This window comes from Serinus canaria, chromosome 2, assembly GCF_022539315.1.
Source record: "Serinus canaria isolate serCan28SL12 chromosome 2, serCan2020, whole genome shotgun sequence".
Classification (NCBI taxonomy): domain Eukaryota; kingdom Metazoa; phylum Chordata; class Aves; order Passeriformes; family Fringillidae; genus Serinus; species Serinus canaria.
Window position 1 is genome coordinate 28,219,703 of NC_066315.1, and position 13,210 is coordinate 28,232,912.

General features: G+C 36.7%; 1 long non-coding RNA gene across 1 annotated transcript; it reads left to right on the forward strand.

The window, feature by feature from the left end:
• The first annotated feature begins 118 nt into the window (after nt 1–118).
• LOC127059321 (uncharacterized) lies at nt 119–12,821 on the forward strand. The gene is made up of 3 exons (XR_007777011.1): nt 119–211; nt 1,936–2,018; nt 12,690–12,821. It is a non-coding gene; the product is annotated as an uncharacterized LOC127059321 (long non-coding RNA).
• The last annotated feature ends 389 nt before the right edge of the window (nt 12,822–13,210 follow it).

Genomic DNA, 13,210 nt, shown 5'->3' on the forward strand with positions numbered 1-13,210 from the left:
TCAGCAGCTTTTTTAGGACTATCACTGCTGTTTGATGAGCAATCATTGCAAGTGCCTCAAAGCAACAAAGGCTTCTGTAGCCCTCTCCTATATCTCTTCAAGGTGTTTGAATGGCAAAGGAAGAAAATACAGACACCTCACTAGAACAGTCACACCTGCTGGAAAAGTCATACCTGCTGAAATACTAGACCTGCTGTAAGCCCTGAGGATGGTGAGCATGTGCTTCTCCCAAAATATTTTATGGACTGTTCTTCTTTTCACTTTCTTTCAGGTTGGACACATTCTCGTATCATGTCAAAAGCAGCTCTTGGGAGGATAAAAGAGTTTGAGAGTAGAGCAGTGGCAAAGAGAGAGAAAAAAAAGGTGTTGTTCATGATCCTGTCTCCTGAAGTTTTGGGGGGTTAGAGATAAACAGTACAATTAGATTATCCCGACCATTCCCCTGGCAGTGCAATATTATTCCTTGCAATGTAATTTCTAGTGTTTTGTTCATTCCATTTAGTACTAATCCAAGCAGATAGCCTTTCTGTTCTATCTCTTGGGAGACCATTTATGCCTCAATCCACTTATTCCACTATTAGGTAGATTTTCTGAAATTTGCAGTGTATTTTTCTCTTTTTTAATTTCCTTCCTCTCTTTAATTATCTCTTTTGGTGCAAATATGGCTCATCTTTATATATTTGCATTCCCTCAGAGGTCATCAAGTCTGGCACACAGAGCAGGAATGCGAACCTCAGTATGAAATCTGCTTCTAGGAAAGGGTAACCTGCAGGATATTTTGTTTGGTCTCAAATGACATGTGACTAAGTGTATTTTGGACTCTGTGGATATGCATCTGTTAACTAACTATGTCTTATTTGGTCTAGGTGTAGTCCAATATGCTAGTAACTTGACTTGAATGCAAGTAACTATACCGAGGGCACTCTGTGAAAGTTTTAGTAGGAGCATACAGAGCTTCTTCCTTGTTTTGTGAGAGCAATCCCTTGCAAGAGCAAAATGCTCTGGACTGTGTGCTGTTAAAAAGCCAAATCTCACATTTCAGTACCTGATTGACTTTATTTTCCTGCCTATCATTCAAAATTAATGAAATTATGCTTGTCTGGGTATTCAGTAGTCTTTCCTGTGAAAGGACTAGGATTTTGGCCTGCCTTTCTCCTTTTCTAGACATTTATCTACCTTTTCCCTCTCTTAGTGTTCTGAAAACAGAATAACAGCAATTTCACCTCCTTCAGTTCCTGGAAGTTTCTCTGTGCTTTAGGCAGCTAAGTTTATAGCTCCAGAAAACCTCTCAGAAAAACTTAGCAGGAAGCTATGAAAGAAGTAGATAGCTGAGGCCAATCCAGGGCATCACCAGAGAGTGGTCTCTGGGAAAAGTAAATCAAGCTGAGTCAAAGTCATGGGGAGGAATGAAGACAATGTGCTAGGTGTAAACAATCTTCCTGTCCCTGGGAGGAACTGGGTCTGCTCAGGATGGAGATTTCTGGATTAGAGGATGTGGCAGGCAGGACAGAGTCACAGCACAGAGACAGGGTTCGCAGCTCAAGAAGAGGCTTGGAAACCTCTGAGAGGATCAACAGGGAAACAGCTCTGGCTTCAGAGATAGCACAAACAATAAGTGCCTGGGCATCAGAGGCTACTGTGTACATTATGGCAAATTCAAAAGGCCACCAAGTTGATAGAAACAAAGCTACAAAGGACTTTTTATTCAGGGACAAAGTAATCAAGAAGAGACTTTGGCAGAGATTTCTTTATTACGCTTTTGCTATTTCTGCCTTTCCTGGAAATCCCAAGTATTCAACTACTGAAAAAAAAAAAAAAAGACAGAGAGAAAGAAAGGAAAAAAAAAAGAAACAACCCCAAAGAGTACTCTCCTTTACATTAACAGAAAATATAGATATTTGAAGTTGATGTTTGATGTTTTTTGTTCTTCTCTAGGTTTCTCACTATAAGAGAAAAGTCCTGAACTCAAAGAATCCTAACTCCAGAGCTAATACCATTTCTTAATGACACCACCAGAGGTAATGAAATAAAATTTGAATCTAGTAATTATTTTAAATATTTTTTAATTTATATGCTTTTTTTTCCTCTTTTTGTTTAGTGTTACAGATGAGTTGAAATGGGTGCTCCACTTTATTTGATTACAATGCTGTTATGATCAACTCACATAACCTAACAAAGTTACATGGACTCTTCACTCTTTATGGCGAGGACAAGCAATACAAATTTGGTCTCCAAAATTTGGTCTTCTCATTAGCTTAAATGAAACAGCATTTTACTTTACTTTTGTTTTGCTCCCCTACATTTGGCTTTAAGCCATCAATACTAGACTTAATTCAAAATATCAACAACGTTCCTGACGTGCCATAGGGTGAAAATTTCTCATACAAAAATAGTAAATAGTTTCAAATCCAAATAAATTTGACAGAGCTGTAATTGCCTTCCTTATGGATAATCTCCAAGAAGAAGGCTGAACTTGAATACCTTATTTATTCAAAGTGATTTGCTTTATCAAATAAAATAGGTTGGAAGTAGAGCTCACTAATTGGTAAAAGTAGGTGCTGGCTAAGGATATGAACCCTAAGTAAAGAAGAGAAACATACCCTTGTTCATGGGAATGATCATGAAGGAGTGCAAATTGGACAGAAGTAAACAGTTGGAGCAATGAAGGCTTTCAGTGTTGTGGCCAAAGACAATAATTAAATAAAAACAAAAATGTTTCAATTTATTGAATTTATTTCAAGATTTCTTTGAAATTCACAAGGAAAAAAGCCTAAGAAATCATTGAAGAAGATTGTAGTTATATTAGGAGTCATGCAAGATAATCATAATAGCAGTGTTCATCTCCACACTAGCATTTTGAGATTTAAACTACAATACATATAACTTGAGATTTATTCTTGGGATAACTTTGTTAGTTTACCTAAGACCTTGTTACTAATGGAATATTGTTTCTTCTTTTATGCTGAATATTGAATTGGTTATGACTGTGATAATCAAGATATTCTATGAGTTCGTTCTTATCTGTATGACAGACTTAGATTTTTCTTTGAGTGCATGTATTTGCATTTCTAACAAATGGTAAAAGCTTTTTTTGTGAATATATGCTATCAGCAGAGTATTGTAAAATATTATTTAATAACCCAGTCATTATTTCTGTTTCTGCAGTACTTATGCTTCCTATTTTTCTTTCAGTAGTTTTGAACCCCCAGGGACAGAAGACCAAAATATAATGTCACCTCATTCATATTTTTTTATTTGCATTGAATTCTGATTTAATCTTTAATTTTTACAATTTGTTCCCTCTATTTCTCTTTTTTGAAAGTTGGGTGAAAAGTAGACATTTTCCCTCCTGTATATGCCTATATAGAAAGCAAGTATTCCTTTTTCTCATTACCCAGATGAACCAAAAATTTTGGTTCATCTGGGGCTTGGCTAGAACTCTACAAATATCTCTCTTTTGCAAACAGGTTCTAGAGCACTTGGATGGGCTCAAATTTCCACAGCATTTTACTACCTGTGCTCTATCTCAATGTTTTGTTCTTGCCTCTAGTGTCCCAGCAGAAATAATCCTGTGAGCCTTGTGCTTGTTCCTGACAAATGAGCAGTCTCTTATTCACTTGACAAAAGAAATGAACTGTGTTTTGCTGTACTTCATTTCAGACATACAAATGCCTCATGTGAGTCTGTCTCCATGGAGATTGTGATTCCACATAGCATCTGGAAATACATTTTGAAACCTTATTCCTCCTTTTCTCCAGCACAATGGGCTATCCAGAATCCTGTGTGTTTTCAGACCCTTCTCAAACTCCTTGCAACAAAGCTGGTGTCTTGGAAAAAAATCTCTATATAATAAATTTGGGCTACCTTCTTATTCTTCCCAATATTTTTATCAGGATTTAAATAAGCAGGCATACTCACAGCCCTGGGATATACCAATGGTCTCTGCTGTTGTTCATAATTTTGTATTTACTTAGTTTTTGAAAGGGTTCTCTTGTAAGGAGTGATAACTAATTGTCTGCCTTATGGAGGGTAAGACTTCTTTGTTTGTCATGTTATTTCTTGATTAGGGAGGTCATTCTTCTTATGTTATTTCTTGCATCAAGGGAGAATGAATCAGTTTTAATGATGGAAGTGGCAATTAGTGCTGCTGAGCTATAGTTTCAATTTTTTGACAGAGCTCCTGAACTTAATAAATTATGGATCAGTAGAGGGGGAAGGAAGGTCTCAAAACCTGCCTGAGCAGCACATGAACTGGTAGCACACTACATTGCATCTCCATTCAATACGTGTCCATTTCAGTCTGGTTTTGCGGTCAAGTGTGAAGAAGAAACATCATCTGTAATTAATAACAGTTTTTAAAAAATCCATATGAATACATGCCAGCACAAGGAATGAAAGAAGGAGAAAAAAGGGTTTGGAAACGAGAATAACAAATGCTTCAGAATAATGGTGAAAACTCAGGCAACCAGTCTGTGGGGTGAACAGAAGCCTCCAACACTAAGCTTTGTGGGGCACATCTGAGCGAAAGGCTTTTTTAGAACCATGCTGAATTCCATAGAGATATAAAACATATCATCACTCAGGTTATTCCAGTGTGTCAGGTAAGGTGCAAGTTGCTTCGTCCATGTATCTGGGCATTTCCCCCACCAAGACTGTGTGTGTTCGAACATTTGTGGTTGAAAAAAAATACAGAAACCTGTTCTACGGTGTGTTCATAGGGGCAATATTTATATTTCACCTGTACCCAAAGCATAACAAGCACTGTCTAAATACTGGTTATTTATAAGTACTGAATCCTACTTTTTTAATAATAAAGTCAGATAAATTTCCATGGCCACTTATTTAGACATGGATTTTTTGTGGAAGAGGGTCTATAAAATATGGCTTCACAGAGGCTCAACAGAAACCTGAGAAAAGTAATATATGAGTCAAAAGGATGTGTCTCTAACTAGCTTTATGGATCTATGTGTCTTTTTCCCTGTGTTCTTTTTGTCTGATTCTCTTTTCTAAGTTTGCTGTACTAACAAATTACACAAAGGCAGGGTATAAGCTCAACTTGGGCACTGTATTTATCATATGAATTAATAATTAGCATGCTCACTGGCAGAATATTGGCATAGTATGGTTTGCAGAGTGAGTTCCCATCTGAGGACTCTGCCCTCAGCAGAGCCTCCCTGCTCCAGAGAGCAAGGAGCAAAGCCAGCCTCAGTCACGGCTTTCTCCCAGTGTTCCTCATACTACAGAGGTAACCTTTATAGCCCCCATTCCTGAGATATCTCATGGATTGAAACCCTTCACCCTCTCTGAAGTCCTCTGAGGGAAGGGGAAATGTGTTATTCCCACTCCAGCAGAGAGGAGGGAAGCACAGAACTCCTGGGTGGTAGCAAAAGAAATCTCTTCACAGTGGTGAAGCTTCAAAACCTGGGAACTTTCATATGATTTTCTGACTCTGTCATTGATGTAGGCTAGCAAATCAGAATTTGACATCACAAAGAAAAGTTTGATTTGGAAGCCTAGTAAGAAATGAAAATCAGGCTTTCACATACTCAAGATTAACATTCATACTTTTGAATCCAGTATAGACATTATATGTCTTTGTACTGACATATAATGTTGAAAACCCAGATTCAAATAATTTAGAATAATTTTGAAAACCAAAAATTTAATTGCTGCTCTCCCAAGTGCCAAGTGGACCTCTGAGATGCCACAAGATTGGTGGAAAGGGTGATGTTGCTAATCAATCAGTCCCCATTATCCAAGATCTTATTCAATCATATAATTTGTATTAAAAATTATCAGTTTTTTATTAAAAAAATTATTCTTCATATCTTGGGCATTGTCTTTGTTGCATTATAACAGCAACACTGATTTCAGTTTTATGATTTTCTATTAAATTTGAATTCAATTGTGTTCTAAATCAACTCAGCCTTTATGAAAATCCAAGTGAGCCAGCAAAGTAGTACCTGATGGGGCTTGAAAAGTGGGGGTTTTTTTTTTGGACTCAAGGTTTGTAAAAGGAGTGAGCTGCTTTGCATGTAAATTTTGATAAACTGCTGTCCAAAAGTCATCCCAAGAAGTTGCAGTTATCTTGCTTTTATTTGCTTGTTCAGTTTTTTATGATACACACATATTAGACTGCCACAGCATAGTGTGAATATTGCTCTCTTCACAATGAGGACATGGTCTCAGTGTACTGGCTCTAGGGATTTTTTGCATGACTTCACTAGTAACACATTATTTCAGGTCACATTTTATCAGCTAGCTCAACAAGAATGCCAGTGACTTTCACCTTGTCCCAGCTCCCTGTAAACATAGTTATTGCCAAAATTACATTGTCTTTTATTTACTTAACAAGCAGTTCTTTTCAAAATAAATAGTCTGCCATAAGCAAACACAAATGCTTGCAGTAGTCATAAGTCTTCCATGCTTTCAAACACAGCTTCTAGCATTTTAAAAGCAGACTGAGAAAAAACTGGTGTGAGTATAGAGGTGTTTCAGCCCACTGTCTTGTTTGAACTTTCCCCACGAATGTCCTGTTGCCATTATTCCAGGCACAGCTCCACCCACGGATGGCAGCAATAAGTACTTGCAAAGCACTAATGCTGTTATCAACCTGCCTATCCTTGTCAAAGTGTATCAGACAGTTTGGTTTGCAGTGGCACATTTTCCTTGCCATTACTCTGATCCTTTTCTACCAGGGATGAATGGACACAAGAGGTGTCTAGGAGCAGGCAGAAAATATCTAAGGAGCCAATATGTGAGCTTACTGTCAAGAGGACATTTGTATTTTTAACATCCTTTCTCTGGAAACATCTGTCATCACCTTTCTCTTTTACTCTGCTTAGGTCTTGGTCTTGCACACACATTAGCCCTTCATGATGCCCAACATCTAAGTGCTTTCAGTTCATACCTCCTTTGTAAGTTAAGTTACTGGGAAATTTCTGGATGATTTCAAAAGGTGTATTCTTGATGACTAGCTAACCTAATATATCCTTTGTGGTAGGATTTTCAGCACTACTTTGCAGAAGTTTTCTGTACAGGTATGAGACAATGGAAGGTCTCTTATTTTAAAGCAATCTTTTTTTTTAGATTAGGAAAGATGTCATCTTGCTTTACTACAAAATTAAGTGTAGTTATTATTTTTAAGTACCATTCTAATTTTAGAAGGTGATAATTTAGTATGTTAGACTGTCATAATCTGGGGAACAGGCAGAATCCTCTCTGACAGAGTTCTAAACAATTATACCTTCAAACCCTTAAAAGTTATGATATGCAGTTTTCCCATTTCCCTCTATCCCATTGAGCATATATTAGTCATTCTTAGCATAAACTATTGAAATTATTCAGCCAGTTCACAGTGTTGTTTTTAAAATGAAAAATGCTATGATCTTTTAATGTCTTCAGTGTTATAATATGTACTAAATTAGCAGAACCCTGATGCTCTGATAATTTACACCACAATGTGCTATTTAAAACTGGAAGCCCAGCAGGAGATTTTATTTTTATTAATTTAGTATAATTTTAAACATTACAAAAATAGCTGTCTCACAGCTTCCCTGCTGAGCCCTAGATTGTTGCCACAGCCTGTGCAATACTTTATCAGGAGAGCAACATCACTATAAATACTGCATAGTTGATTCTGGCTTCAACACAGAATACAAAAGGATGCGGAAGACTGAAGAAGAGACAAAGAAAAAACAGGGCTTGCTCTGTTTTACATTTTGTCTGCCTTTTTTTTTTTTTTTTGCTTGCTGGCTTGCTTCTCAAACTTCCTTTCTTACAGGTTTTTCTCTAAGGGTAGTTGTGAATTTGTAGTCAAAGCCAAAAGGCTATAGATCCACATTGTAGTTAACTTCAGATGGATCACACAATGCTGCTGTAGGAAAATGAGTTTTGCTCTGCCTCCTTTGTCTATTGCCCGGCCACTCTTGTGGACTAAACATTAGTGGAATATTACTGTTCAAGTCTAACCTGTATTATTAAGAACAACTTCCTATGAATTGCAGCTTTCCAGTTTTATGTACACAACTGGCTCACATCTGCTCTCGTTTGTGTGTATTTAGTGACCTTACACCTGCCTGGTAGAAAAGGCAACTGTCAGTTACCATATCCCACCTCTTAGCAGCACTAGGGATGTCAGATCCAGTAGGCATAACATCTTTTGGCACTTTTATGATGCTTGCCACTTCTTTGAATGAGCTGAGTTGACCAAAAGCTCTTGCCAGGAGTGCCACCTTCCAAGGAACCTCTGCCCCTTTAGCAACAGAGGAGACTTGGCAAAGAAGCAATATTTGCTGTGCAGAAGATGTGGTTTCAGGTACCACTGTGCACTATTCATAATGGAAAGCTGGGATGGACTACTGGAGGGGAGAACAGACAGTGATTGAAAGTTATTTTAAAAAGTCGTGAGCTTCTAAATCCAAATGCATTGTGAAACACTTCAGCGCTGATATTATTTATATTTATTCACTGAGCAATGTAACATTTTATATTACAGAAATATATAGATTAAGTTAATTTGTTAATTTTATTACTGGCTGGCTGTATCTTCCACCTGGTTTCCAAGTAATATTCTTAAAGTAAATGTGAACACTGAACAAAACCCAATTCCAAATGTTTAGGATTTACAATGCAACTCTAATAAGGCGAAGCATATTTCACTGGCAGGCAACTGATTTCCTTGTAAAACTCCTGTAGTTTTCACAAAAATTTTGTGACTTGACAGATCCAGAGTAGAAATGTGATTAGTGCATATGTCCCCCATTTGAACAAGAGGACCTTCTATTCAAAACAACTGGTGCTTAGATGTTAAATCCCATATAGATTTTGATTGAGTGACACGTAGGCAATTCAGCTGTGCCTCAGACAGGAGCTGCATGTTCACCTTTCTGGGGCATAGAAGGCAGGCCACCTTCTTCCTTGATGAGCCACCAATTAACCCTAATTAAAGCAATAGTATTTTTCTTTGAATAATATTATTACTGACTAAAACACCCCTGCAGTAATTAACAGGCAATTGGCCACCCCACCTGTATGGACTGAGGGCTGGTCAGGTAAACATTTTCATCACTGAAATATTTGTTGTTAAAAATTCTTTCTCTGTCCCTTGTGCTGTGATGTTTACACCTGTGTACACACATACAGGAAATAACAATTCATTTGCAACTCTCTTCTTTTTCCACAACTGCCAGGAGAATGTGAGTGAGGTAAGTCATTCCAAGGATATTGGAAGAAATGAGGCATGAAATAAAAGCCTTCCTGAACTATCTGCTGATCCTCAGGAATGTAAGGCAACCTGCTGTATTAAAGAGAAGCATCCAGGCTATTAAGTAAGGCACTAGGACAGTGAGGAGTGAGTCCTGTGTGAGACACTCTCCTGAGATGATGACATCAATGTCCTCGGAACTATTGCTCCGAGTTCATGATTATGAGATCTGCAAGATGTCTCACATGTTATTCTTGTTCTTGGCAATGTCAGGGGACTTAAAAATAAGATTTTACATTATTCACTGGTGTTTTTTTAGACTTTTTTTTAACTGGGTGTACCCGCTGACAGTGTTACAAATAAGGCAGTATTGAGCAGCTTTCTGCTATTAATATTATTAGTCATACTAATTAAGTTAATCAAGGGATTCAATCCAAGCTGTGTTCCAGCTGTTTCATGAACAAAATCTGAGGAACTCTGAATGGCTTGTACTGAGCAGTGTCCTGTAGAAAAAAGTGGGATTTTGTACTTAACACTGGAATTTTCTTTTCACCTGGTGAAAAATTCTTGTCCGAATTAGTTATGCTGTTCAGTCAGTAGGCTTGCATGACAAGGTCACTCAGGAAAACACTGCCACAGATTGGTAGTGGAGGAGATTTTGAGTTAGGAGGATTTGGAGGTCTTGCTCTGAGGACATTGAAACAGCCCTATAGAATGATAATTGTCCTGAAAGGAATCCTGATATATAGGGATCATCGTCTTTCATTAAACTGCACTAGGAAAGATGACACTGTAGTAGTGATTGGGCCAGCATGATTAAATTCAGGTTTAATATTATTGCTGTCTTCTGTCAAACCAGAAATCTTCATCCTATTAGTCCCAAGTATCACAAGTTTTTTATATTCCAGCAATAATATCTAACATTGCACAGTTGTTCCAAAGTACATGGGAAATATGTGGTTTTGTATTCTCTTTCTTTCCATACCTCTTTTATAATACTGCCACAGAAGCCAAAATACAAGAAGATTTTTGATTTGTCTCTCAAGGACAAACCTACTGAAAAATAGATGGTTTTGGTGTGGAGAGCCATGTACATGGATATGAATAAAAGCACATATAAACTTAATGTTTTTCTTGTGTTGTAAAATGGGGATTTTTACAGCAGAATATGGACAGTAGGTTATGACTTCTGCTAAGAATACTGCACATGTATGTACAGATTGTGAATTCTACATTTTTTTTTAACTTGAAATTAAATGTATTGTCTGTGACAAACATTAGATTGCAACTCTCCAAGACCAGTTAACAATTCATTATATTTTCATGAAGAGTGTACATATAAAACAGCTTCAGAGAATCATGCTGTTATTTGCCATAAATTATATTTTTAGTAATCTATACTTAAATTACCTATTAGATTAAAGGTCCATATGTTTTGATCCATTCACATTTGCTTGAGCTACAGCTTGCCTAAGACCACAGGCATTGCAAAAAAATATTCTAGAGATACTAAAAACTGCTTGAACCTTTTTCATTGTTTCTTAGTAAGGCACATACAGCTTTTTATTAAATTATTTTCTAAATGTTATTTTGCAAAGAAATTTAATAAAATTTACTACTCTGCAATCCATTGAGCACTTCCTAATTTAATTTTCATATTCTGCATTTCCTGGGATTTACAATTAAAATCGTGATGAGCCAGACATTCAAAATCCTACATGTGTGAGATTTTATTATTTTTTTAAACTGAAAAATATCAACAGGATTTTGGTTTTATAAAATATTTTCAAAAAGGTGCAAATAAGTGAGGCCATTAATACATAGATTATGAAATTTTTACTAAGTTTGGCAAACTTTTTTCTCTTCTTCTGACTTCTTTACTCACCCAACCCATTGGCAAAGTAGACTGCTTATGCTAATGCCAGATACAGTTAATAGAAAATAATAGCTCTGATGTTTGATACTCTCCGACATTGATCAAATAAAATTAAAAAATCCTATTCTCCAGAACAGACACTGTTATTAAAATTCTTGCAGATTTATTTACATAAAACTCAGCATGTTTGTAACCAAGAATGAGCCAGTGTGCTCAAGAGTTAGCTCATTTTATTACCATTTTATTTATGGAAAGTTCTTGGAGATCCCTACAGATGAATACCTTTATTTCTTTTACAATAATAATGCCTTGTTTTTATTTTGCATTTAGGACACATCTTGAAGCTTACAGAATATTACCAAGTTTGCATTAATTTCTTCACCCATTTTCTGAAAGACTACATGGTGTTGCACCACTAGCTCAGAAAAAGAAGCACTCCAAACAAACCTTAGGGCTTCTGGGTCACCCAGACCTTCTTATGATCCTGCTAGGTAGAATAATTTATCCTATCCTGAGCTTGGTGAGGATATTTTAACTAGTCCCTGAGTCTTTTTGCACTAAAAGTAGCAAATGCAGCAATGTTTGCATTTACTCAGTTATTCAGCCAAAGTCCTCTCACCATTTTAATATATATAGAACTCTTCTCAAAATTTTGTAGTACTTTAAATTGAGGTTATTTTGTACAGTTTGAAAGTAGCCTCTCTTTAGGCTTATATTGGAACAAAAATATACTTAGTTTATAGGAGGACACATTTAAGGATTGAGAGCCTTCTATAACTTCTACCTTACAGAAAAAACTCTGCAAACCCAGATTTTGTAGATGTCACTAGGACAGCATGACAAACAATTGGCTCCAAAACCAAACAAGCACACAGGGCAGTGCAGTGCCAGAAGAGTTGTAGACTTAGAGGGCTTTGTAGTTTGGCTGCAGTTCTGAAGTAACATTTGTTACAAAAAAACCCAAGTCTAATAATTTTCAGAGCTGTGCGTCTGCCTAGGCTCCTCTCAGCACTGGAAATCAGTGCCCTGCCACTGAATTTCTGTCAGTAGTGAGTTGTTACTCAGGTGTTTAATTGGGAAGGAGCAAAATACTAGTGCCACCCATGTGATGACTGGGACAAGGGATGTCTTGGTATAACAGGATACAGCTGGTCCTCCTGGATGCAGAGCCCTGCTCATGATAGACTGGATTGGAATGCATAATGGGAAATGGTGTTAGAATGTATAACACATATGTGAACATACTGTTGTCACACTGTGGTGTTTCTAGACTTTTCAGCACTATTTCAAGGTCTGTTACAAGACATAAGTTTGCTGAACTAAAAAATGTAATTCAGATCTTAAGCAAAAATGGTGTACATGAGTTAAGGCCTAAGAAAACAAGTTATAATTTCAGGTGCAATTCTTATCAATATTACTGTTAGTAGACTGTTCTGCTTTTACTGTATTTTATTTTTATTTTTAAGAATTATCTTTGAGTGGCTCCTAAACTTTGCCTAGAACTTATAGAGCTGATTCCATCAGAAAGGGTTTGCAAGGAAGAAAAGAAATTACACCATACTTTTGCAAGATTTCATCACTGAGTAGCCTTTTGATCTTTTCCAACAGACATATTTATGGCACCTACTGACAAGATGCCAATCAATCATGGAGAACAAATGACCAAGGAAGAAAGTTCTTTGTACTACAAGCAAAAGAACATTTTTGCCCATCTCTAAGCACTGTCTCAGCCACAGTAGTTTAAAAGCAGAATAGAGGACAGATGCTTCTAATATTCTCCAAGTTTTTGAGGACTTTGCACAGAACTCAAAAAACCCCATGAATAACAATAGCACTGTCTCTCAGAGAAGTTATGATCTTTAGTGTCTCTCTCAGCTTTCCATAAGCCTGCTTATACAATTCTCAAGGAGTTACACTTGTGTGCAATTAAAATGAAATATTAATTGGTATATAAAAAAAAAAAGACTGTGCTTGCAGAATATAACTCCGTTCTAATGAATTTCACAATACATTTATTCAGTGGAGAAAAGAATTTTTTAGCCAGCAAAATCAATTTTCTGATCTCTGAATGGACATTTTATCCTCTACTCCTCTGATCTTCTGATGGCATCATGAATTTCACAGACAGC